The 24,457-nt window shown below is 57.3% G+C and overlaps 8 pseudogenes; all 8 read left to right on the forward strand.

Annotated features, from left to right (window-relative positions):
- The first annotated feature begins 303 nt into the window (after nucleotides 1–303).
- On the forward strand, nucleotides 304–423 carry LOC129638304 (uncharacterized; annotated as a pseudogene).
- Nucleotides 424–3,682: 3,259 nt separating this feature from the next.
- LOC129638305 (uncharacterized) lies at nucleotides 3,683–3,802 on the forward strand (annotated as a pseudogene).
- A 3,256-nt stretch (nucleotides 3,803–7,058) lies between these two features.
- LOC129638307 (uncharacterized) lies at nucleotides 7,059–7,178 on the forward strand (annotated as a pseudogene).
- A 3,260-nt stretch (nucleotides 7,179–10,438) lies between these two features.
- Nucleotides 10,439–10,558, forward strand: LOC129638308 (uncharacterized; annotated as a pseudogene).
- Nucleotides 10,559–13,819: 3,261 nt separating this feature from the next.
- Nucleotides 13,820–13,939, forward strand: LOC129638309 (uncharacterized; annotated as a pseudogene).
- A 3,256-nt stretch (nucleotides 13,940–17,195) lies between these two features.
- LOC129638310 (uncharacterized) lies at nucleotides 17,196–17,315 on the forward strand (annotated as a pseudogene).
- A 3,257-nt stretch (nucleotides 17,316–20,572) lies between these two features.
- LOC129638311 (uncharacterized) lies at nucleotides 20,573–20,692 on the forward strand (annotated as a pseudogene).
- A 3,257-nt stretch (nucleotides 20,693–23,949) lies between these two features.
- Nucleotides 23,950–24,069, forward strand: LOC129638312 (uncharacterized; annotated as a pseudogene).
- Nucleotides 24,070–24,457: the final 388 nt, after the last annotated feature.

Below are 24,457 nucleotides of genomic sequence, written 5' to 3' on the forward strand. Positions count from 1 at the left end.
GACCTCCGCACCCCTCAGCCCACCCCCCAGGCCCCGCGCGCACGCACGCACGCCCTCCCGGTCACTGGGGGGTCCTGGAAGCCCATCGGGCCCCCGGGCCCGGCCAGGCGGTTGCTGGTCTGGTGTTGGCGGTGTTCGGGGGCCGGGCCGGCGTCAGCAGGCTGGAGTGCGGTCGCGGGTCGTGCGGCTCAAGTACAGCACGGCCCCCCGAGGAGAGGGGCGGCCCGTTGGCCCGACCTGCAGGTCAGAGCGAAAGGGAGGCGAAGCGCAAGGCTCTTAGGGCGCCCCGCGGCGGCCGCGTCCGTCTCCGGCCCTACCGGCCTGAAGGCGCCCGATCTCGTCTGATCTCGGAAGCTAAGCAGGGTCGGGCCTGTTTAGTATCTTGGATGGGAGACCACCTGGGAATTCCGGGTGCTGGAGGCTTTTTTGCCTACCAGAAGAGGTCCTTTAGCCCCCGCCCCGCGTCCCAATTCTTGGACCCACACCCCCCTCGCCCCCCCGCCACCCCCGCAGCCCCAGCCCCTCCCGGGGCGGGGGGAGTGAGTGGGTGGCCGGGGCCCCGACTCCCGCTGCAGACCTGGGTTGCCTCCCCGCGGCCCGCGAGCCCCTCCGCATTCGCATTCGGCTTTCAGGAAACCAGACGACCGGCCGTCCCGTCTCCCTCTGGGGCTCCTTTGGCTTGCCTCAGGCAATCCCGGGGCTTGCACCGACTCCAGCCAGAGCCCCAGCCCCCGCCCCACCCCCAGCCTCGCAGGCGATCGCGCATGCGCATGCGAGCGCGCGCACAGATCGATGTGCCCAAACGGGGCATCTGGCTTGTTGGCTTCTACTGGGGGTGGATCTATGCCTGGGAGTGGGACTGCTGAACCATAGGCTACTTCTACTTTTAGTTCCTTCGCGAACCTCCATACTCTTTTCCATCCCGGCTGTACCAACTCCCATTCCTACTCAGCGTGGAGGAGAGTTCCCTTTGCTCCACAGCTTCTCCAGCATCTGCTATGGACAGACATTGCAATGAGGCCCAATCGGACTCGGGCGAAGTGGTCCCTCCTTGGCGTTTGGAGTTGAGTCTCTCCAATCATTAGTGACGTGGAGCAAGATGACCGTTTGGAAATGCAGATGCAATTCTGTCACCATCCTGCTCCAACGGCTCTTGTATTTTCCCATCATATTGAAGATACGACCAATTCCCTTCATGCCTGCTCCTCACGTTCTTCTCGGATGTCTTTTCCCTGGAATGCCCTCTGCACTCTTTGGCTTCCATCCCATAGGGCATTTTCATTTCTTGAACGTCCTAAGGTTCCCTGGTCACGTAGACTTCCAGGATGCTGTTTTCCCTGCCTGAAATTCTTCCTGCATCTCAACCCTGGTTTACGTAGGTTCAACCTATGGACCTCAACGCAATGGTTACTCTGAAAAGCCTTCCCTGACACCCAGGTTTTGGTGAGGGTAGAGGCCCCTCGACAAGTTCTCAAAGGATCTGCCTGTGATGTATCATTAGATTCGTCTCAGTGAAAGCAGGAACTCTGTGTCTGCTTCTCTCCGCCTTCTAGATCCAGAAACTTATTACATGCCTCCCAGCTCATCGTAGGTGCTCAGGATTTACTTAGTGTGTGAAAGACAGAAAAGTTCTTGGACGCCTCAAGGTGTCACTTGGCTCGGCACTTTTGATCTCTTTGTATACTTGGCGATTCCATTCTTTCCTTTCCTGGGTTCATGTGTACGCTATATTCAAGGCACAATCTAAGGCATTAAGACATATCCATCAGTATGGGTTCTTGCTTTCAAGGAACTCGTACAGCAGATTTCTACAGTTTAGGGCTTTTCAAATGCTCTAGAAGAATGTGAACGTTCAGTGTGATCCATTTTCATTTCCAAGAAAGATCGTTTGACTTCCATAGCAAAGGTGGAGACCTTCCGACGTGTAGTCCAATACTTAGACCTTGACCATGTCAGGCAAGTCTTGTGGTTCCTTCTGGAGGTGTGTGGCTCTTGCAGAAACGTGAAGATCTTCCATCGTCCTCGGACTTTGGTGTCATTTGCAATCATCAAGAAAGCTTCCAGGTATAGGTTCCAGACCACCACCGCACACACTCAGTAGCCAACGGAGTGGATTCCAGGAATCTGCGTTGTTAACCAGCATCACCGTTGATATTGTTGCTGCACGCTCTATGCAGTGGCCAGGGCCTGGATTGTCCACTGGGTCTCATGTGGAATGGAAAGAAGGGCTTCCCCCCCACCCCACCCCACCCCCCACTGTTGACAGCCTTGTGACTAGAAACGGGCCCCGAAACAAGAATCAGACAAACCAGATAAGCCCAGATGGTAGTCCATGAGATGAAGGAACTAAGCAGCTGGTTGGGATGGCGCCAAGGGGAAAGGTTGCTCTTTTTGTCTCCCGCTCTACTCCTTTCTTCCTGGACGCCTTAGGGGTTCATCATGGAGATTTGAAATAAAGTTCACCAAAGTCATATGTGTTGAATCAAGATTTTGCGTTTCACCATCTCTCAAAAACGAAGAGTGCTTAACCTGCACAGGTTTCTTTCAAAAAAGTCAACTGCTTTTCAGTTCTGGGGTTTCTCTCTTGCCTTGTTCAAGTAGCCTTAAGAGTAAAAATCAACGAAAACGAAAGAAAGATTCAAAGATACCAACAAAGGACACCTTCTGTTTCTTCAATCATCTTTCCACTTGGTAGCACACGAGATCTTTTCTTTGTATTTTGCCTAGGGAATTCGCAATGTGCTGGTTCAGATGGCAAGGCATCCGCCCGCAGGAGACTCGGGTTTGATCCCTGGGTCGGGAAGATCCCCTGGAGAAGGAAATGGCAACCCACTCCAGTATTCTCGCCTGGGAAATGCCACGGACAGAGGAGCCTGATGGGCCGCACTCCATGGGTCCTATAAGAGTTGGGCTCAACCCAGCAACTACGAACAGAAGTATTTCCAAAGACCACACTCGTGTGTGTGTGTGTGTGTGTGTGTGTGTGTGTGTCTGTCTGTCTGTCTGTGTGCCTGCCTGTGGTTCGTCTGCTCTCTCAGGAAGGTCGGGTGCTTGGCGGGCGGCGTGGGGACAAGGGGGGCGCCTCGGTAGGGCAAAGGGGCGGGGCTGAGGCGCTCCGGTCGACCGCGCCTCCGTGGCTCCCGGTGGGTTTGGGCAGCGGGCAGGTGCCGGGCAAGTTGGGCGCTCAAGATTCGCTGCGCCTAGGCCCGCAGGAGGTTCAGAGGCCCCCGGGCCGCGGGGATCGGGAGGCGGCGGGCCCCGAAGACCGACACCTCCGGGGTCGCGCGGCCCTGAGCAGCGAAGGGGATGGGGGGCGGGGGGAGGCCCCGCTCAGCCAGCGCGGCCGGGTCTGGAGTGGCCGGGGGTGGGAGGGCGCCGAGACCTCCGCACCCCTCAGCCCACCCCCCAGGCCCCGCGCGCACGCACGCACGCCCTCCCGGTCACTGGGGGGTCCTGGAAGCCCATCGGGCCCCCGGGCCCGGCCAGGCGGTTGCTGGTCTGGTGTTGGCGGTGTTCGGGGGCCGGGCCGGCGTCAGCAGGCTGGAGTGCGGTCGCGGGTCGTGCGGCTCAAGTACAGCACGGCCCCCCGAGGAGAGGGGCGGCCCGTTGGCCCGACCTGCAGGTCAGAGCGAAAGGGAGGCGAAGCGCAAGGCTCTTAGGGCGCCCCGCGGCGGCCGCGTCCGTCTCCGGCCCTACCGGCCTGAAGGCGCCCGATCTCGTCTGATCTCGGAAGCTAAGCAGGGTCGGGCCTGTTTAGTATCTTGGATGGGAGACCACCTGGGAATTCCGGGTGCTGGAGGCTTTTTTGCCTACCAGAAGAGGTCCTTTAGCCCCCGCCCCGCGTCCCAATTCTTGGACCCACACCCCCCTCGCCCCCCCGCCACCCCCGCAGCCCCAGCCCCTCCCGGGGCGGGGGGAGTGAGTGGGTGGCCGGGGCCCCGACTCCCGCTGCAGACCTGGGTTGCCTCCCCGCGGCCCGCGAGCCCCTCCGCATTCGCATTCGGCTTTCAGGAAACCAGACGACCGGCCGTCCCGTCTCCCTCTGGGGCTCCTTTGGCTTGTCTCAGGCAATCCCGGGGCTTGCACCGACTCCAGCCAGAGCCCCAGCCCCCGCCCCACCCCCAGCCTCGCAGGCGATCGCGCATGCGCATGCGAGCGCGCACGCAGATCGATGTGCCCAAACGGGGCATCTGGCTTGTTGGCTTGTACTGGGGGTGGATCTATGCCTGGGAGTGGGACTGCTGAACCATAGGCTACTTCTACTTTTAGTTCCTTCGCGAACCTCCATACTCTTTTCCATCCCGGCTGTACCAACTCCCATTCCTACTCAGCGTGGAGGAGAGTTCCCTTTGCTCCACAGCTTCTCCAGCATCTGCTATGGACAGACATTGCAATGAGGCCCAATCGGACTCGGGCGAAGTGGTCCCTCCTTGGCGTTTGGAGTTGAGTCTCTCCAATCATTAGTGACGTGGAGCAAGATGACCGTTTGGAAATGCAGATGCAATTCTGTCACCATCCTGCTCCAACGGCTCTTGTATTTTCCCATCATATTGAAGATACGACCAATTCCCTTCATGCCTGCTCCTCACGTTCTTCTCGGATGTCTTTTCCCTGGAATGCCCTCTGCACTCTTTGGCTTCCATCCCATAGGGCATTTTCATTTCTTGAACGTCCTAAGGTTCCCTGGTCACGTAGACTTCCAGGATGCTGTTTTCCCTGCCTGAAATTCTTCCTGCATCTCAACCCTGGTTTACGTAGGTTCAACCTATGGACCTCAACGCAATGGTTACTCTGAAAAGCCTTCCCTGACACCCAGGTTTTGGTGAGGGTAGAGGCCCCTCGACAAGTTCTCAAAGGATCTGCCTGTGATGTATCATTAGATTCGTCTCAGTGAAAGCAGGAACTCTGTGTCTGCTTCTCTCCGCCTTCTAGATCCAGAAACTTATTACATGCCTCCCAGCTCATCGTAGGTGCTCAGGATTTACTTAGTGTGTGAAAGACAGAAAAGTTCTTGGACGCCTCAAGGTGTCACTTGGCTCGGCACTTTTGATCTCTTTGTATATTTGGCGATTCCATTCTTTCCTTTCCTGGGTTCATGTGTACGCTATATTCAAGGCACAATCTAAGGCATTAAGACATATCCATCAGTATGGGTTCTTGCTTTCAAGGAACTCGTACAGCAGATTTCTACAGTTTAGGGCTTTTCAAATGCTCTAGAAGAATGTGAACGTTCAGTGTGATCCATTTTCATTTCCAAGAAAGATCGTTTGACTTCCATAGCAAAGGTGGAGACCTTCCGACGTGTAGTCCAATACTTAGACCTTGACCATGTCAGGCAAGTCTTGTGGTTCCTTCTGGAGGTGTGTGGCTCTTGCAGAAACGTGAAGATCTTCCATCGTCCTCGGACTTTGGTGTCATTTGCAATCATCAAGAAAGCTTCCAGGTATAGGTTCCAGACCACCACCGCACACACTCAGTAGCCAACGGAGTGGATTCCAGGAATCTGCGTTGTTAACCAGCATCACCGTTGATATTGTTGCTGCACGCTCTATGCAGTGGCCAGGGCCTGGATTGTCCACTGGGTCTCATGTGGAATGGAAAGAAGGGCTTCCCCCCCACCCCACCCCACCCCCCACTGTTGACAGCCTTGTGACTAGAAACGGGCCCCGGAACAAGAATCAGACAAACCAGATAAGCCCAGATGGTAGTCCATGAGATGAAGGAACTAAGCAGCTGGTTGGGATGGCGCCAAGGGGAAAGGTTGCTCTTTTTGTCTCCCGCTCTACTCCTTTCTTCCTGGACGCCTTAGGGGTTCATCATGGAGATTTGAAATAAAGTTCACCAAAGTCATATGTGTTGAATCAAGATTTTGCGTTTCACCATCTCTCAAAAACGAAGAGTGCTTAACCTGCACAGGTTTCTTTCAAAAAAGTCAACTGCTTTTCAGTTCTGGGGTTTCTCTCTTGCCTTGTTCAAGTAGCCTTAAGAGTAAAAATCAACGAAAACGAAAGAAAGATTCAAAGATACCAACAAAGGACACCTTCTGTTTCTTCAATCATCTTTCCACTTGGTCGCACACGAGCTCTTTTCTTTGTATTTTGCCTAGGGAATTCGCAATGTGCTGGTTCAGATGGCAAGGCATCCGCCCGCAGGAGACTCGGGTTTGATCCCTGGGTCGGGAAGATCCCCTGGAGAAGGAAATGGCAACCCACTCCAGTATTCTCGCCTGGGAAATGCCACGGACAGAGGAGCCTGATGGGCCGCACTCCATGGGTCCTACAAGAGTTGGGCTCAACCCAGCAACTACGAACAGAAGTATTTCCAAAGACCACACTCGTGTGTGTGTGTGTGTGTGTGTGTGTGTGTGTGTGTGTCTGTCTGTCTGTGTGCCTGCCTGTGGTTCGTCTGCTCTCTCAGGAAGGTCGGGTGCTTGGCGGGCGGCGTGGGGACAAGGGGGGTGCCTCGGTAGGGCAAAGGGGCGGGGCTGAGGCGCTCCGGTCGACCGCGCCTCCGTGGCTCCCGGTGGGTTTGGGCAGCGGGCAGGTGCCGGGCAAGTTGGGCGCTCAAGATTCGCTGCGCCTAGGCCCGCAGGAGGTTCAGAGGCCCCCGGGCCGCGGGGATCGGGAGGCGGCGGGCCCCGAAGACCGACACCTCCGGGGTCGCGCGGCCCTGAGCAGCGAAGGGGATGGGGGGGGGGAGGCCCCGCTCAGCCAGCGCGGCCGGGTCTGGAGTGGCCGGGGGTGGGAGGGCGCCGAGACCTCCGCACCCCTCAGCCCACCCCCCAGGCCCCGCGCGCACGCACGCACGCCCTCCCGGTCACTGGGGGGTCCTGGAAGCCCATCGGGCCCCCGGGCCCGGCCAGGCGGTTGCTGGTCTGGTGTTGGCGGTGTTCGGGGGCCGGGCCGGCGTCAGCAGGCTGGAGTGCGGTCGCGGGTCGTGCGGCTCAAGTACAGCACGGCCCCCCGAGGAGAGGGGCGGCCCGTTGGCCCGACCTGCAGGTCAGAGCGAAAGGGAGGCGAAGCGCAAGGCTCTTAGGGCGCCCCGCAGCGGCCGCGTCCGTCTCCGGCCCTACCGGCCTGAAGGCGCCCGATCTCGTCTGATCTCGGAAGCTAAGCAGGGTCGGGCCTGTTTAGTATCTTGGATGGGAGACCACCTGGGAATTCCGGGTGCTGGAGGCTTTTTTGCCTACCAGAAGAGGTCCTTTAGCCCCCGCCCCGCGTCCCAATTCTTGGACCCACACCCCCCTCGCCCCCCCGCCACCCCCGCAGCCCCAGCCCCTCCCGGGGCGGGGGGAGTGAGTGGGTGGCCGGGGCCCCGACTCCCGCTGCAGACCTGGGTTGCCTCCCCGCGGCCCGCGAGCCCCTCCGCATTCGCATTCGGCTTTCAGGAAACCAGACGACCGGCCGTCCCGTCTCCCTCTGGGGCTCCTTTGGCTTGCCTCAGGCAATCCCGGGGCTTGCACCGACTCCAGCCAGAGCCCCAGCCCCCGCCCCACCCCCAGCCTCGCAGGCGATCGCGCATGCGCATGCGAGCGCGCGCACAGATCGATGTGCCCAAACGGGGCATCTGGCTTGTTGGCTTCTACTGGGGGTGGATCTATGCCTGGGAGTGGGACTGCTGAACCATAGGCTACTTCTACTTTTAGTTCCTTCGCGAACCTCCATACTCTTTTCCATCCCGGCTGTACCAACTCCCATTCCTACTCAGCGTGGAGGAGAGTTCCCTTTGCTCCACAGCTTCTCCAGCATCTGCTATGGACAGACATTGCAATGAGGCCCAATCGGACTCGGGCGAAGTGGTCCCTCCTTGGCGTTTGGAGTTGAGTCTCTCCAATCATTAGTGACGTGGAGCAAGATGACCGTTTGGAAATGCAGATGCAATTCTGTCACCATCCTGCTCCAACGGCTCTTGTATTTTCCCATCATATTGAAGATACGACCAATTCCCTTCATGCCTGCTCCTCACGTTCTTCTCGGATGTCTTTTCCCTGGAATGCCCTCTGCACTCTTTGGCTTCCATCCCATAGGGCATTTTCATTTCTTGAACGTCCTAAGGTTCCCTGGTCACGTAGACTTCCAGGATGCTGTTTTCCCTGCCTGAAATTCTTCCTGCATCTCAACCCTGGTTTACGTAGGTTCAACCTATGGACCTCAACGCAATGGTTACTCTGAAAAGCCTTCCCTGACACCCAGGTTTTGGTGAGGGTAGAGGCCCCTCGACAAGTTCTCAAAGGATCTGCCTGTGATGTATCATTAGATTCGTCTCAGTGAAAGCAGGAACTCTGTGTCTGCTTCTCTCCGCCTTCTAGATCCAGAAACTTATTACATGCCTCCCAGCTCATCGTAGGTGCTCAGGATTTACTTAGTGTGTGAAAGACAGAAAAGTTCTTGGACGCCTCAAGGTGTCACTTGGCTCGGCACTTTTGATCTCTTTGTATATTTGGCGATTCCATTCTTTCCTTTCCTGGGTTCATGTGTACGCTATATTCAAGGCACAATCTAAGGCATTAAGACATATCCATCAGTATGGGTTCTTGCTTTCAAGGAACTCGTACAGCAGATTTCTACAGTTTAGGGCTTTTCAAATGCTCTAGAAGAATGTGAACGTTCAGTGTGATCCATTTTCATTTCCAAGAAAGATCGTTTGACTTCCATAGCAAAGGTGGAGACCTTCCGACGTGTAGTCCAATACTTAGACCTTGACCATGTCAGGCAAGTCTTGTGGTTCCTTCTGGAGGTGTGTGGCTCTTGCAGAAACGTGAAGATCTTCCATCGTCCTCGGACTTTGGTGTCATTTGCAATCATCAAGAAAGCTTCCAGGTATAGGTTCCAGACCACCACCGCACACACTCAGTAGCCAACGGAGTGGATTCCAGGAATCTGCGTTGTTAACCAGCATCACCGTTGATATTGTTGCTGCACGCTCTATGCAGTGGCCAGGGCCTGGATTGTCCACTGGGTCTCATGTGGAATGGAAAGAAGGGCTTCCCCCCCACCCCACCCCACCCCCCACTGTTGACAGCCTTGTGACTAGAAACGGGCCCCGGAACAAGAATCAGACAAACCAGATAAGCCCAGATGGTAGTCCATGAGATGAAGGAACTAAGCAGCTGGTTGGGATGGCGCCAAGGGGAAAGGTTGCTCTTTTTGTCTCCCGCTCTACTCCTTTCTTCCTGGACGCCTTAGGGTTCATCATGGAGATTTGAAATAAAGTTCACCAAAGTCATATGTGTTGAATCAAGATTTTGCGTTTCACCATCTCTCAAAAACGAAGAGTGCTTAACCTGCACAGGTTTCTTTCAAAAAAGTCAACTGCTTTTCAGTTCTGGGGTTTCTCTCTTGCCTTGTTCAAGTAGCCTTAAGAGTAAAAATCAACGAAAACGAAAGAAAGATTCAAAGATACCAACAAAGGACACCTTCTGTTTCTTCAATCATCTTTCCACTTGGTAGCACACGAGCTCTTTTCTTTGTATTTTGCCTAGGGAATTCGCAATGTGCTGGTTCAGATGGCAAGGCATCCGCCCGCAGGAGACTCGGGTTTGATCCCTGGGTCGGGAAGATCCCCTGGAGAAGGAAATGGCAACCCACTCCAGTATTCTCGCCTGGGAAATGCCACGGACAGAGGAGCCTGATGGGCCGCACTCCATGGGTCCTACAAGAGTTGGGCTCAACCCAGCAACTACGAACAGAAGTATTTCCAAAGACCACACTCGTGTGTGTGTGTGTGTGTGTGTGTGTGTGTGTGTGTGTCTGTCTGTCTGTCTGTGTGCCTGCCTGTGGTTCGTCTGCTCTCTCAGGAAGGTCGGGTGCTTGGCGGGCGGCGTGGGGACAAGGGGGGCGCCTCGGTAGGGCAAAGGGGCGGGGCTGAGGCGCTCCGGTCGACCGCGCCTCCGTGGCTCCCGGTGGGTTTGGGCAGCGGGCAGGTGCCGGGCAAGTTGGGCGCTCAAGATTCGCTGCGCCTAGGCCCGCAGGAGGTTCAGAGGCCCCCGGGCCGCGGGGATCGGGAGGCGGCGGGCCCCGAAGACCGACACCTCCGGGGTCGCGCGGCCCTGAGCAGCGAAGGGGATGGGGGGGGGGGAGGCCCCGCTCAGCCAGCGCGGCCGGGTCTGGAGTGGCCGGGGGTGGGAGGGCGCCGAGACCTCCGCACCCCTCAGCCCACCCCCCAGGCCCCGCGCGCACGCACGCACGCCCTCCCGGTCACTGGGGGGTCCTGGAAGCCCATCGGGCCCCCGGGCCCGGCCAGGCGGTTGCTGGTCTGGTGTTGGCGGTGTTCGGGGGCCGGGCCGGCGTCAGCAGGCTGGAGTGCGGTCGCGGGTCGTGCGGCTCAAGTACAGCACGGCCCCCCGAGGAGAGGGGCGGCCCGTTGGCCCGACCTGCAGGTCAGAGCGAAAGGGAGGCGAAGCGCAAGGCTCTTAGGGCGCCCCGCGGCGGCCGCGTCCGTCTCCGGCCCTACCGGCCTGAAGGCGCCCGATCTCGTCTGATCTCGGAAGCTAAGCAGGGTCGGGCCTGTTTAGTATCTTGGATGGGAGACCACCTGGGAATTCCGGGTGCTGGAGGCTTTTTTGCCTACCAGAAGAGGTCCTTTAGCCCCCGCCCCGCGTCCCAATTCTTGGACCCACACCCCCCTCGCCCCCCCGCCACCCCCGCAGCCCCAGCCCCTCCCGGGGCGGGGGGAGTGAGTGGGTGGCCGGGGCCCCGACTCCCGCTGCAGACCTGGGTTGCCTCCCCGCGGCCCGCGAGCCCCTCCGCATTCGCATTCGGCTTTCAGGAAACCAGACGACCGGCCGTCCCGTCTCCCTCTGGGGCTCCTTTGGCTTGCCTCAGGCAATCCCGGGGCTTGCACCGACTCCAGCCAGAGCCCCAGCCCCCGCCCCACCCCCAGCCTCGCAGGCGATCGCGCATGCGCATGCGAGCGCGCGCACAGATCGATGTGCCCAAACGGGGCATCTGGCTTGTTGGCTTGTACTGGGGGTGGATCTATGCCTGGGAGTGGGACTGCTGAACCATAGGCTACTTCTACTTTTAGTTCCTTCGCGAACCTCCATACTCTTTTCCATCCCGGCTGTACCAACTCCCATTCCTACTCAGCGTGGAGGAGAGTTCCCTTTGCTCCACAGCTTCTCCAGCATCTGCTATGGACAGACATTGCAATGAGGCCCAATCGGACTCGGGCGAAGTGGTCCCTCCTTGGCGTTTGGAGTTGAGTCTCTCCAATCATTAGTGACGTGGAGCAAGATGACCGTTTGGAAATGCAGATGCAATTCTGTCACCATCCTGCTCCAACGGCTCTTGTATTTTCCCATCATATTGAAGATACGACCAATTCCCTTCATGCCTGCTCCTCACGTTCTTCTCGGATGTCTTTTCCCTGGAATGCCCTCTGCACTCTTTGGCTTCCATCCCATAGGGCATTTTCATTTCTTGAACGTCCTAAGGTTCCCTGGTCACGTAGACTTCCAGGATGCTGTTTTCCCTGCCTGAAATTCTTCCTGCATCTCAACCCTGGTTTACGTAGGTTCAACCTATGGACCTCAACGCAATGGTTACTCTGAAAAGCCTTCCCTGACACCCAGGTTTTGGTGAGGGTAGAGGCCCCTCGACAAGTTCTCAAAGGATCTGCCTGTGATGTATCATTAGATTCGTCTCAGTGAAAGCAGGAACTCTGTGTCTGCTTCTCTCCGCCTTCTAGATCCAGAAACTTATTACATGCCTCCCAGCTCATCGTAGGTGCTCAGGATTTACTTAGTGTGTGAAAGACAGAAAAGTTCTTGGACGCCTCAAGGTGTCACTTGGCTCGGCACTTTTGATCTCTTTGTATATTTGGCGATTCCATTCTTTCCTTTCCTGGGTTCATGTGTACGCTATATTCAAGGCACAATCTAAGGCATTAAGACATATCCATCAGTATGGGTTCTTGCTTTCAAGGAACTCGTACAGCAGATTTCTACAGTTTAGGGCTTTTCAAATGCTCTAGAAGAATGTGAACGTTCAGTGTGATCCATTTTCATTCCCAAGAAAGATCGTTTGACTTCCATAGCAAAGGTGGAGACCTTCCGACGTGTAGTCCAATACTTAGACCTTGACCATGTCAGGCAAGTCTTGTGGTTCCTTCCGGAGGTGTGTGGCTCTTGCAGAAACGTGAAGATCTTCCATCGTCCTCGGACTTTGGTGTCATTTGCAATCATCAAGAAAGCTTCCAGGTATAGGTTCCAGACCACCACCGCACACACTCAGTAGCCAACGGAGTGGATTCCAGGAATCTGCGTTGTTAACCAGCATCACCGTTGATATTGTTGCTGCACGCTCTATGCAGTGGCCAGGGCCTGGATTGTCCACTGGGTCTCATGTGGAATGGAAAGAAGGGCTTCCCCCCCACCCCACCCCACCCCCCACTGTTGACAGCCTTGTGACTAGAAACGGGCCCCGAAACAAGAATCAGACAAACCAGATAAGCCCAGATGGTAGTCCATGAGATGAAGGAACTAAGCAGCTGGTTGGGATGGCGCCAAGGGGAAAGGTTGCTCTTTTTGTCTCCCGCTCTACTCCTTTCTTCCTGGACGCCTTAGGGGTTCATCATGGAGATTTGAAATAAAGTTCACCAAAGTCATATGTGTTGAATCAAGATTTTGCGTTTCACCATCTCTCAAAAACGAAGAGTGCTTAACCTGCACAGGTTTCTTTCAAAAAAGTCAACTGCTTTTCAGTTCTGGGGTTTCTCTCTTGCCTTGTTCAAGTAGCCTTAAGAGTAAAAATCAACGAAAACGAAAGAAAGATTCAAAGATACCAACAAAGGACACCTTCTGTTTCTTCAATCATCTTTCCACTTGGTAGCACACGAGCTCTTTTCTTTGTATTTTGCCTAGGGAATTCGCAATGTGCTGGTTCAGATGGCAAGGCATCCGCCCGCAGGAGACTCGGGTTTGATCCCTGGGTCGGGAAGATCCCCTGGAGAAGGAAATGGCAACCCACTCCAGTATTCTCGCCTGGGAAATGCCACGGACAGAGGAGCCTGATGGGCCGCACTCCATGGGTCCTATAAGAGTTGGGCTCAACCCAGCAACTACGAACAGAAGTATTTCCAAAGACCACACTCGTGTGTGTGTGTGTGTGTGTGTGTGTGTGTGTGTGTGTCTGTCTGTCTGTCTGTGTGCCTGCCTGTGGTTCGTCTGCTCTCTCAGGAAGGTCGGGTGCTTGGCGGGCGGCGTGGGGACAAGGGGGGCGCCTCGGTAGGGCAAAGGGGCGGGGCTGAGGCGCTCCGGTCGACCGCGCCTCCGTGGCTCCCGGTGGGTTTGGGCAGCGGGCAGGTGCCGGGCAAGTTGGGCGCTCAAGATTCGCTGCGCCTAGGCCCGCAGGAGGTTCAGAGGCCCCCGGGCCGCGGGGATCGGGAGGCGGCGGGCCCCGAAGACCGACACCTCCGGGGTCGCGCGGCCCTGAGCAGCGAAGGGGATGGGGGGGGGGGAGGCCCCGCTCAGCCAGCGCGGCCGGGTCTGGAGTGGCCGGGGGTGGGAGGGCGCCGAGACCTCCGCACCCCTCAGCCCACCCCCCAGGCCCCGCGCGCACGCACGCACGCCCTCCCGGTCACTGGGGGGTCCTGGAAGCCCATCGGGCCCCCGGGCCCGGCCAGGCGGTTGCTGGTCTGGTGTTGGCGGTGTTCGGGGGCCGGGCCGGCGTCAGCAGGCTGGAGTGCGGTCGCGGGTCGTGCGGCTCAAGTACAGCACGGCCCCCCGAGGAGAGGGGCGGCCCGTTGGCCCGACCTGCAGGTCAGAGCGAAAGGGAGGCGAAGCGCAAGGCTCTTAGGGCGCCCCGCGGCGGCCGCGTCCGTCTCCGGCCCTACCGGCCTGAAGGCGCCCGATCTCGTCTGATCTCGGAAGCTAAGCAGGGTCGGGCCTGTTTAGTATCTTGGATGGGAGACCACCTGGGAATTCCGGGTGCTGGAGGCTTTTTTGCCTACCAGAAGAGGTCCTTTAGCCCCCGCCCCGCGTCCCAATTCTTGGACCCACACCCCCCTCGCCCCCCCGCCACCCCCGCAGCCCCAGCCCCTCCCGGGGCGGGGGGAGTGAGTGGGTGGCCGGGGCCCCGACTCCCGCTGCAGACCTGGGTTGCCTCCCCGCGGCCCGCGAGCCCCTCCGCATTCGCATTCGGCTTTCAGGAAACCAGACGACCGGCCGTCCCGTCTCCCTCTGGGGCTCCTTTGGCTTGCCTCAGGCAATCCCGGGGCTTGCACCGACTCCAGCCAGAGCCCCAGCCCCCGCCCCACCCCCAGCCTCGCAGGCGATCGCGCATGCGCATGCGAGCGCGCGCACAGATCGATGTGCCCAAACGGGGCATCTGGCTTGTTGGCTTGTACTGGGGGTGGATCTATGCCTGGGAGTGGGACTGCTGAACCATAGGCTACTTCTACTTTTAGTTCCTTCGCGAACCTCCATACTCTTTTCCATCCCGGCTGTACCAACTCCCATTCCTACTCAGCGTGGAGGAGAGTTCCCTTTGCTCCACAGCTTCTCCAGCATCTGCTATGGACAGACATTGCAATGAGGCCCAATCGGACTCGGGCGAAGTGGTCCCTCCTTGGCGTTTGGAGTTGAGTCTCTCCAATCATTAGTGACGTGGAGCAAGATGACCGTTTGGAAATGCAGATGCAATTCTGTCACCATCCTGCTCCAACGGCTCTTGTATTTTCCCATCATATTGAAGATACGACCAATTCCCTTCATGCCTGCTCCTCACGTTCTTCTCGGATGTCTTTTCCCTGGAATGCCCTCTGCACTCTTTGGCTTCCATCCCATAGGGCATTTTCATTTCTTGAACGTCCTAAGGTTCCCTGGTCACGTAGACTTCCAGGATGCTGTTTTCCCTGCCTGAAATTCTTCCTGCATCTCAACCCTGGTTTACGTAGGTTCAACCTATGGACCTCAACGCAATGGTTACTCTGAAAAGCCTTCCCTGACACCCAGGTTTTGGTGAGGGTAGAGGCCCCTCGACAAGTTCTCAAAGGATCTGCCTGTGATGTATCATTAGATTCGTCTCAGTGAAAGCAGGAACTCTGTGTCTGCTTCTCTCCGCCTTCTAGATCCAGAAACTTATTACATGCCTCCCAGCTCATCGTAGGTGCTCAGGATTTACTTAGTGTGTGAAAGACAGAAAAGTTCTTGGACGCCTCAAGGTGTCACTTGGCTCGGCACTTTTGATCTCTTTGTATATTTGGCGATTCCATTCTTTCCTTTCCTGGGTTCATGTGTACGCTATATTCAAGGCACAATCTAAGGCATTAAGACATATCCATCAGTATGGGTTCTTGCTTTCAAGGAACTCGTACAGCAGATTTCTACAGTTTAGGGCTTTTCAAATGCTCTAGAAGAATGTGAACGTTCAGTGTGATCCATTTTCATTTCCAAGAAAGATCGTTTGACTTCCATAGCAAAGGTGGAGACCTTCCGACGTGTACTCCAATACTTAGACCTTGACCATGTCAGGCAAGTCTTGTGGTTCCTTCTGGAGGTGTGTGGCTCTTGCAGAAACGTGAAGATCTTCCATCGTCCTCGGACTTTGGTGTCATTTGCAATCATCAAGAAAGCTTCCAGGTATAGGTTCCAGACCACCACCGCACACACTCAGTAGCCAACGGAGTGGATTCCAGGAATCTGCGTTGTTAACCAGCATCACCGTTGATATTGTTGCTGCACGCTCTATGCAGTGGCCAGGGCCTGGATTGTCCACTGGGTCTCATGTGGAATGGAAAGAAGGGCTTCCCCCCCACCCCACCCCACCCCCCACTGTTGACAGCCTTGTGACTAGAAACGGGCCCCGGAACAAGAATCAGACAAACCAGATAAGCCCAGATGGTAGTCCATGAGATGAAGGAACTAAGCAGCTGGTTGGGATGGCGCCAAGGGGAAAGGTTGCTCTTTTTGTCTCCCGCTCTACTCCTTTCTTCCTGGACGCCTTAGGGTTCATCATGGAGATTTGAAATAAAGTTCACCAAAGTCATATGTGTTGAATCAAGATTTTGCGTTTCACCATCTCTCAAAAACGAAGAGTGCTTAACCTGCACAGGTTTCTTTCAAAAAAGTCAACTGCTTTTCAGTTCTGGGGTTTCTCTCTTGCCTTGTTCAAGTAGCCTTAAGAGTAAAAATCAACGAAAACGAAAGAAAGATTCAAAGATACCAACAAAGGACACCTTCTGTTTCTTCAATCATCTTTCCACTTGGTAGCACACGAGCTCTTTTCTTTGTATTTTGCCTAGGGAATTCGCAATGTGCTGGTTCAGATGGCAAGGCATCCGCCCGCAGGAGACTCGGGTTTGATCCCTGGGTCGGGAAGATCCCCTGGAGAAGGAAATGGCAACCCACTCCAGTATTCTCGCCTGGGAAATGCCACGGACAGAGGAGCCTGATGGGCCGCACTCCATGGGTCCTACAAGAGTTGGGCTCAACCCAGCAACTACGAACAGAAGTATTTCCAAAGACCACACTCGTGTGTGTGTGTGTGTGTGTGTGTGTGTGTGTGTGTGTCTGTCTGTCTGTGTGCCTGCCTGTGGTTCGTCTGCTCTCTCAGGAAGGTCGGGTGCTTGGCGGGCGGCGTGGGGACAAGGGGGGCGCCTCGGTAGGGCAAAGGGGCGGGGCTGAGGCGCTCCGGTCGACCGCGCCTCCGTGGCTCCCGGTGGGTTTGGGCAGCGGGCAGGTGCCGGGCAAGTTGGGCGCTCAAGATTCGCTGCGCCTAGGCCCGCAGGAGGTTCAGAGGCCCCCGGGCCGCGGGGATCGGGAGGCGGCGGGCCCCGAAGACCGACACCTCCGGGGTCGCGCGGCCCTGAGCAGCGAAGGGGATGGGGGGGGGGGAGGCCCCGCTCAGCCAGCGCGGCCGGGTCTGGAGTGGCCGGGGGTGGGAGGGCGCCGAGACCTCCGCACCCCTCAGCCCACCCCCCAGGCCCCGCGCGCACGCACGCACGCCCTCCCGGTCACTGGGGGGTCCTGGAAGCCCATCGGGCCCCCGGGCCCGGCCAGGCGGTTGCTGGTCTGGTGTTGGCGGTGTTCGGGGGCCGGGCCGGCGTCAGCAGGCTGGAGTGCGGTCGCGGGTCGTGCGGCTCAAGTACAGCACGGCCCCCCGAGGAGAGGGGCGGCCCGTTGGCCCGACCTGCAGGTCAGAGCAAAAGGGAGGCGAAGCGCAAGGCTCTTAGGGCGCCCCGCGGCGGCCGCGTCCGTCTCCGGCCCTACCGGCCTGAAGGCGCCCGATCTCGTCTGATCTCGGAAGCTAAGCAGGGTCGGGCCTGTTTAGTATCTTGGATGGGAGACCACCTGGGAATTCCGGGTGCTGGAGGCTTTTTTGCCTACCAGAAGAGGTCCTTTAGCCCCCGCCCCGCGTCCCAATTCTTGGACCCACACCCCCCTCGCCCCCCCGCCACCCCCGCAGCCCCAGCCCCTCCCGGGGCGGGGGGAGTGAGTGGGTGGCCGGGGCCCCGACTCCCGCTGCAGACCTGGGTTGCCTCCCCGCGGCCCGCGAGCCCCTCCGCATTCGCATTCGGCTTTCAGGAAACCAGACGACCGGCCGTCCCGTCTCCCTCTGGGGCTCCTTTGGCTTGCCTCAGGCAATCCCGGGGCTTGCACCGACTCCAGCCAGAGCCCCAGCCCCCGCCCCACCCCCAGCCTCGCAGGCGATCGCGCATGCGCATGCGAGCGCGCGCACAGATCGATGTGCCCAAACGGGGCATCTGGCTTGTTGGCTTGTACTGGGGGTGGATCTATGCCTGGGAGTGGGACTGCTGAACCATAGGCTACTTCTACTTTTAGTTCCTTCGCGAACCTCCATACTCTTTTCCATCCCGGCTGTACCAACTCCCATTCCTACTCAGCGTGGAGGAGAGTTCCCTTTGCTCCACAGCTTCTCCAGCATCTGCTATGGACAGACATTGCAATGAGGCCCAATCGGACTCGGGCGAAGTGGTCCCTCCTTGGCGTTTGGAGTTGAGTCTCTCCAATCATTAGTGACGTGGAGCAAGATGACCGTTTGGAAATGCAGATGCAATTCTGTCACCATCCTGCTCCAACGGCTCTTGTATTTTCCCATCATATTGAAGATACGACCAATTCCCTTCATGCCTGCTCCTCACGTTCTTCTCGGATGTCTTTTCCCTGGAATGCCCTCTGCACTCTTTGGCTTCCATCCCATAGGGCATTTTCATTTCTTGAACGTCCTAAGGTTCCCTGGTCACGTAGACTTCCAGGATGCTGTTTTCCCTGCCTGAAATTCTTCCTGCATCTCAACCCTGGTTTACGTAGGTTCAACCTATGGACCTCAACGCAATGGTTACTCTGAAAAGCCTTCCCTGACACCCAGGTTTTGGTGAGGGTAGAGGCCCCTCGACAAGTTCTCAAAGGATCTGCCTGTGATGTATCATTAGATTCGTCTCAGTGAAAGCAGGAACTCTGTGTCTGCTTCTCTCCGCCTTCTAGATCCAGAAACTTATTACATGCCTCCCAGCTCATCGTAGGTGCTCAGGATTTACTTAGTGTGTGAAAGACAGAAAAGTTCTTGGACGCCTCAAGGTGTCACTTGGCTCGGCACTTTTGATCTCTTTGTATACTTGGCGATTCCATTCTTTCCTTTCCTGGGTTCATGTGTACCCTATATTCAAGGCACAATCTAAGGCATTAAGACATATCCATCAGTATGGGTTCTTGCTTTCAAGGAACTCGTACAGCAGATTTCTACAGTTTAGGGCTTTTCAAATGCTCTAGAAGAATGTGAACGTTCAGTGTGATCCATTTTCATTTCCAAGAAAGATCGTTTGACTTCCATAGCAAAGGTGGAGACCTTCCGACGTGTACTCCAATACTTAGACCTTGACCATGTCAGGCAAGTCTTGTGGTTCCTTCTGGAGGTGTGTGGCTCTTGCAGAAACGTGAAGATCTTCCATCGTCCTCGGACTTTGGTGTCATTTGCAATCATCAAGAAAGCTTCCAGGTATAGGTTCCAGACCACCACCACACACACTCAGTAGCCAACGGAGTGGATTCCAGGAATCTGCATTGTTAACCAGCATCACCGTTGATATTGTTGCTGCACGCTCTATGCAGTGGCCAGGGCCTGGATTGTCCACTGGGTCTCATGTGGAATGGAAAGAAGGGCTTCCCCCCCACCCCACCCCACCCCCCACTGTTGACAGCCTTGTGACTAGAAACGGGCCCCGGAACAAGAATCAGACAAACCAGATAAGCCCAGATGGTAGTCCATGAGATGAAGGAACTAAGCAGCTGGTTGGGATGGCGCCAAGGGGAAAGGTTGCTCTTTTTGTCTCCCGCTCTACTCCTTTCTTCCTGGACGCCTTAGGGGTTCATCATGGAGATTTGAAATAAAGTTCACCAAAGTCATATGTGTTGAATCAAGATTTTGCGTTTCACCATCTCTCAAAAACGAAGAGTGCTTAACCTGCACAGGTTTCTTTCAAAAAAGTCAACTGCTTTTCAGTTCTGGGGTTTCTCTCTTGCCTTGTTCAAGTAGCCTTAAGAGTAAAAATCAACGAAAACGAAAGAAAGATTCAAAGATACCAACAAAGGACACCTTCTGTTTCTTCAATCATCTTTCCACTTGGTAGCACACGAGCTCTTTTCTTTGTATTTTGCCTAGGGAATTCGCAATGTGCTGGTTCAGATGGCAAGGCATCCGCCCGCAGGAGACTCGGGTTTGATCCCTGGGTCGGGAAGATCCCCTGGAGAAGGAAATGGCAACCCACTCCAGTATTCTCGCCTGGGAAATGCCACGGACAGAGGAGCCTGATGGGCCGCACTCCATGGGTCCTACAAGAGTTGGGCTCAACCCAGCAACTACGAACAGAAGTATTTCCAAAGACCACACTCGTGTGTGTGTGTGTGTGTGTGTGTGTGTGTGTCTGTCTGTCTGTCTGTGTGCCTGCCTGTGGTTCGTCTGCTCTCTCAGGAAGGTCGGGTGCTTGGCGGGCGGCGTGGGGACAAGGGGGGCGCCTCGGTAGGGCAAAGGGGCGGGGCTGAGGCGCTCCGGTCGACCGCGCCTCCGTGGCTCCCGGTGGGTTTGGGCAGCGGGCAGGTGCCGGGCAAGTTGGGCGCTCAAGATTCGCTGCGCCTAGGCCCGCAGGAGGTTCAGAGGCCCCCGGGCCGCGGGGATCGGGAGGCGGCGGGCCCCGAAGACCGACACCTCCGGGGTCGCGCGGCCCTGAGCAGCGAAGGGGATGGGGGGGGGGGGGAGGCCCCGCTCAGCCAGCGCGGCCGGGTCTGGAGTGGCCGGGGGTGGGAGGGCGCCGAGACCTCCGCACCCCTCAGCCCACCCCCCAGGCCCCGCGCGCACGCACGCACGCCCTCCCGGTCACTGGGGGGTCCTGGAAGCCCATCGGGCCCCCGGGCCCGGCCAGGCGGTTGCTGGTCTGGTGTTGGCGGTGTTCGGGGGCCGGGTCGGCGTCAGCAGGCTGGAGTGCGGTCGCGGGTCGTGCGGCTCAAGTACAGCACGGCCCCCCGAGGAGAGGGGCGGCCCGTTGGCCCGACCTGCAGGTCAGAGCGAAAGGGAGGCGAAGCGCAAGGCTCTTAGGGCGCCCCGCGGCGGCCGCGTCCGTCTCCGGCCCTACCGGCCTGAAGGCGCCCGATCTCGTCTGATCTCGGAAGCTAAGCAGGGTCGGGCCTGTTTAGTATCTTGGATGGGAGACCACCTGGGAATTCCGGGTGCTGGAGGCTTTTTTGCCTACCAGAAGAGGTCCTTTAGCCCCCGCCCCGCGTCCCAATTCTTGGACCCACACCCCCCTCGCCCCCCCGCCACCCCCGCAGCCCCAGCCCCTCCCGGGGCGGGGGGAGTGAGTGGGTGGCCGGGGCCCCGACTCCCGCTGCAGACCTGGGTTGCCTCCCCGCGGCCCGCGAGCCCCTCCGCATTCGCATTCGGCTTTCAGGAAACCAGACGACCGGCCGTCCCGTCTCCCTCTGGGGCTCCTTTGGCTTGCCTCAGGCAATCCCGGGGCTTGCACCGACTCCAGCCAGAGCCCCAGCCCCCGCCCCACCCCCAGCCTCGCAGGCGATCGCGCATGCGCATGCGAGCGCGCGCACAGATCGATGTGCCCAAACGGGGCATCTGGCTTGTTGGCTTGTACTGGGGGTGGATCTATGCCTGGGAGTGGGACTGCTGAACCATAGGCTACTTCTACTTTTAGTTCCTTCGCGAACCTCCATACTCTTTTCCATCCCGGCTGTACCAACTCCCATTCCTACTCAGCGTGGAGGAGAGTTCCCTTTGCTCCACAGCTTCTCCAGCATCTGCTATGGACAGACATTGCAATGAGGCCCAATCGGACTCGGGCGAAGTGGTCCCTCCTTGGCGTTTGGAGTTGAGTCTCTCCAATCATTAGTGACGTGGAGCAAGATGACCGTTTGGAAATGCAGATGCAATTCTGTCACCATCCTGCTCCAACGGCTCTTGTATTTTCCCATCATATTGAAGATACGACCAATTCCCTTCATGCCTGCTCCTCACGTTCTTCTCGGATGTCTTTTCCCTGGAATGCCCTCTGCACTCTTTGGCTTCCATCCCATAGGGCATTTTCATTTCTTGAACGTCCTAAGGTTCCCTGGTCACGTAGACTTCCAGGATGCTGTTTTCCCTGCCTGAAATTCTTCCTGCATCTCAACCCTGGTTTACGTAGGTTCAACCTATGGACCTCAACGCAATGGTTACTCTGAAAAGCCTTCCCTGACACCCAGGTTTTGGTGAGGGTAGAGGCCCCTCGACAAGTTCTCAAAGGATCTGCCTGTGATGTATCATTAGATTCGTCTCAGTGAAAGCAGGAACTCTGTGTCTGCTTCTCTCCGCCTTCTAGATCCAGAAACTTATTACATGCCTCCCAGCTCATCGTAGGTGCTCAGGATTTACTTAGTGTGTGAAAGACAGAAAAGTTCTTGGACGCCTCAAGGTGTCACTTGGCTCGGCACTTTTGATCTCTTTGTATATTTGGCGATTCCATTCTTTCCTTTCCTGGGTTCATGTGTACGCTATATTCAAGGCACAATCTAAGGCATTAAGACATATCCATCAGTATGGGTTCTTGCTTTCAAGGAACTCGTACAGCAGATTTCTACAGTTTAGGGCTTTTCAAATGCTCTAGAAGAATGTGAACGTTCAGTGTGATCCATTTTCATTTCCAAGAAAGATCGTTTGACTTCCATAGCAAAGGTGGAGACCTTCCGACGTGTACTCCAATACTTAGACCTTGACCATGTCAGGCAAGTCTTGTGGTTCCTTCTGGAGGTGTGTGGCTCTTGCAGAAACGTGAAGATCTTCCATCGTCCTCGGACTTTGGTGTCATTTGCAATCATCAAGAAAGCTTCCAGGTATAGGTTCCAGACCACCACCGCACACACTCAGTAGCCAACGGAGTGGATTCCAGGAATCTGCGTTGTTAACCAGCATCACCGTTGATATTGTTGCTGCACGCTCTATGCAGTGGCCAGGGCCTGGATTGTCCACTGGGTCTCATGTGGAATGGAAAGAAGGGCTTCCCCCCCACCCCACCCCACCCCCCACTGTTGACAGCCTTGTGACTAGAAACGGGCCCCGGAACAAGAATCAGACAAACCAGATAAGCCCAGATGGTAGTCCATGAGATGAAGGAACTAAGCAGCTGGTTGGGATGGCGCCAAGGGGAAAGGTTGCTCTTTTAGTCTCCCGCTCTACTCCTTTCTTCCTGGACGCCTTAGGGGTTCATCATGGAGATTTGAAATAAAGTTCACCAAAGTCATATGTGTTGAATCAAGATTTTGCGTTTCACCATCTCTCAAAAACGAAGAGTGCTTAACCTGCACAGGTTTCTTTCAAAAAAGTCAACTGCTTTTCAGTTCTGGGGTTTCTCTCTTGCCTTGTTCAAGTAGCCTTAAGAGTAAAAATCAACGAAAACGAAAGAAAGATTCAAAGATACCAACAAAGGACACCTTCTGTTTCTTCAATCATCTTTCCACTTGGTAGCACACGAGCTCTTTTCTTTGTATTTTGCCTAGGGAATTCGCAATGTGCTGGTTCAGATGGCAAGGCATCCGCCCGCAGGAGACTCGGGTTTGATCCCTGGGTCGGGAAGATCCCCTGGAGAAGGAAATGGCAACCCACTCCAGTATTCTCGCCTGGGAAATGCCACGGACAGAGGAGCCTGATGGGCCGCACTCCATGGGTCCTACAAGAGTTGGGCTCAACCCAGCAACTACGAACAGAAGTATTTCCAAAGACCACACTCGTGTGTGTGTGTGTGTGTGTGTGTGTGTGTGTCTGTCTGTCTGTCTGTGTGCCTGCCTGTGGTTCGTCTGCTCTCTCAGGAAGGTCGGGTGCTTGGCGGGCGGCGTGGGGACAAGGGGGGCGCCTCGGTAGGGCAAAGGGGCGGGGCTGAGGCGCTCCGGTCGACCGCGCCTCCGTGGCTCCCGGTGGGTTTGGGCAGCGGGCAGGTGCCGGGCAAGTTGGGCGCTCAAGATTCGCTGCGCCTAGGCCCGCAGGAGGTTCAGAGGCCCCCGGGCCGCGGGGATCGGGAGGCGGCGGGCCCCGAAGACCGACACCTCCGGGGTCGCGCGGCTCTGAGCAGCGAAGGGGATGGGGGGGGGGGGGAGGCCCCGCTCAGCCAGCGCGGCCGGGTCTGGAGTGGCCGGGGGTGGGAGGGCGCCGAGACCTCCGCACCCCTCAGCCCACCCCCCAGGCCCCGCGCGCACGCACGCACGCCCTCCCGGTCACTGGGGGGTCCTGGAAGCCCATCGGGCCCCCGGGCCCGGCCAGGCGGTTGCTGGTCTGGTGTTGGCGGTGTTCGGGGGCCGGGCCGGCGTCAGCAGGCTGGAGTGCGGTCGCGGGTCGTGCGGCTCAAGTACAGCACGGCCCCCCGAGGAGAGGGGCGGCCCGTTGGCCCGACCTGCAGGTCAGAGCGAAAGGGAGGCGAAGCGCAAGGCTCTTAGGGCGCCCCGCGGCGGCCGCGTCCGTCTCCGGCCCTACCGGCCTGAAGGCGCCCGATCTCGTCTGATCTCGGAAGCTAAGCAGGGTCGGGCCTGTTTAGTATCTTGGATGGGAGACCACCTGGGAATTCCGGGTGCTGGAGGCTTTTTTGCCTACCAGAAGAGGTCCTTTAGCCCCCGCCCCGCGTCCCAATTCTTGGACCCACACCCCCCTCGCCCCCCCGCCACCCCCGCAGCCCCAGCCCCTCCCGGGGCGGGGGGAGTGAGTGGGTGGCCGGGGCCCCGACTCCCGCTGCAGACCTGGGTTGCCTCCCCGCGGCCCGCGAGCCCCTCCGCATTCGCATTCGGCTTTCAGGAAACCAGACGACCGGCCGTCCCGTCTCCCTCTGGGGCTCCTTTGGCTTGCCTCAGGCAATCCCGGGGCTTGCACCGACTCCAGCCAGAGCCCCAGCCCCCGCCCCACCCCCAGCCTCGCAGGCGATCGCGCATGCGCATGCGAGCGCGCGCACAGATCGATGTGCCCAAACGGGGCAT

The sequence above is a fragment of the Bubalus kerabau genome, chromosome 23 (genome assembly GCF_029407905.1).
Source record: "Bubalus kerabau isolate K-KA32 ecotype Philippines breed swamp buffalo chromosome 23, PCC_UOA_SB_1v2, whole genome shotgun sequence".
NCBI lineage: Eukaryota > Metazoa > Chordata > Mammalia > Artiodactyla > Bovidae > Bubalus > Bubalus kerabau.